Genomic DNA, 698 nt, shown 5'->3' with positions numbered 1-698 from the left:
TCTTAGACCTTGAAACTTCCTGGCAGATTAAAACTTTGTGCCGGACCGAGACTCGAACTCGGGACCTTTGCCTTTCGTGGGCAAGTGCTCTCCCAACTGAGCTACCCAAGCACGACTCACGTCCCATCCTCACAGCTTTACTTCTGCCAGTACCTCGTCTCCTACCTTCCTTTCTTTGAGGAGTGCTAGTTCTGCAAGGTTCGCAGGAGAGCTTCTGTAAAATTTGGGAGGTAGGAGACGAGGTACTGGCAGAAATAAAGCTGTGAGGACGGGGCGTGAGTCGTGCTTGGGTAGCTCAGTTGGTAGAGCACTTGCCCGCGAAAGGCAAAGGTCCCGAGTTCGAGTCTCGGTCCGGCAGACAGTTTTAATCTGCCAGGAAGTTTCATATCAGCGCACACTCCGCTGCAGAGTGAAAATCTCATTCTGGATTTTAGACCTTGATGCTACAAATAGGCCGAATCTTATCGATAATATCAGTGTAGAGACGGGGACTAGCGATCATGATGTCATCATAGCAACTACACGAAAGTTAATAAATCAGTGCAGAACGTTAGGACAGTTTTTCAGATAGATAGAGCCGATAAGCAGTTGTTAGCATTTCTCTTAGACAGAGAATTGACATCACTTAGTTGCAGTAAGATGGCTGTAGAGATTTATGGGTAAAGCTGATTAAGCAGATTGTAAATTGTGGTCTCGAG

At 46.8% G+C, this 698-nt stretch overlaps 1 non-coding gene across 1 annotated transcript; it reads left to right on the top strand.

The window, feature by feature from the left end:
• Positions 1-283: 283 nt before the first annotated feature.
• On the top strand, positions 284-358 carry Trnas-cga (transfer RNA serine (anticodon CGA)). Its single transcript has one exon. It is a non-coding gene; the product is annotated as a tRNA-Ser (tRNA).
• Positions 359-698: the final 340 nt, after the last annotated feature.

The sequence above is a fragment of the Schistocerca cancellata genome, chromosome 5 (genome assembly GCF_023864275.1).
Source record: "Schistocerca cancellata isolate TAMUIC-IGC-003103 chromosome 5, iqSchCanc2.1, whole genome shotgun sequence".
Taxonomy (NCBI): Eukaryota; Metazoa; Arthropoda; class Insecta; order Orthoptera; family Acrididae; genus Schistocerca; species Schistocerca cancellata.
The sequence above is the reverse complement of the archived record's forward strand: the minus strand, read 5'-3'. Positions and strand labels throughout refer to the sequence as shown.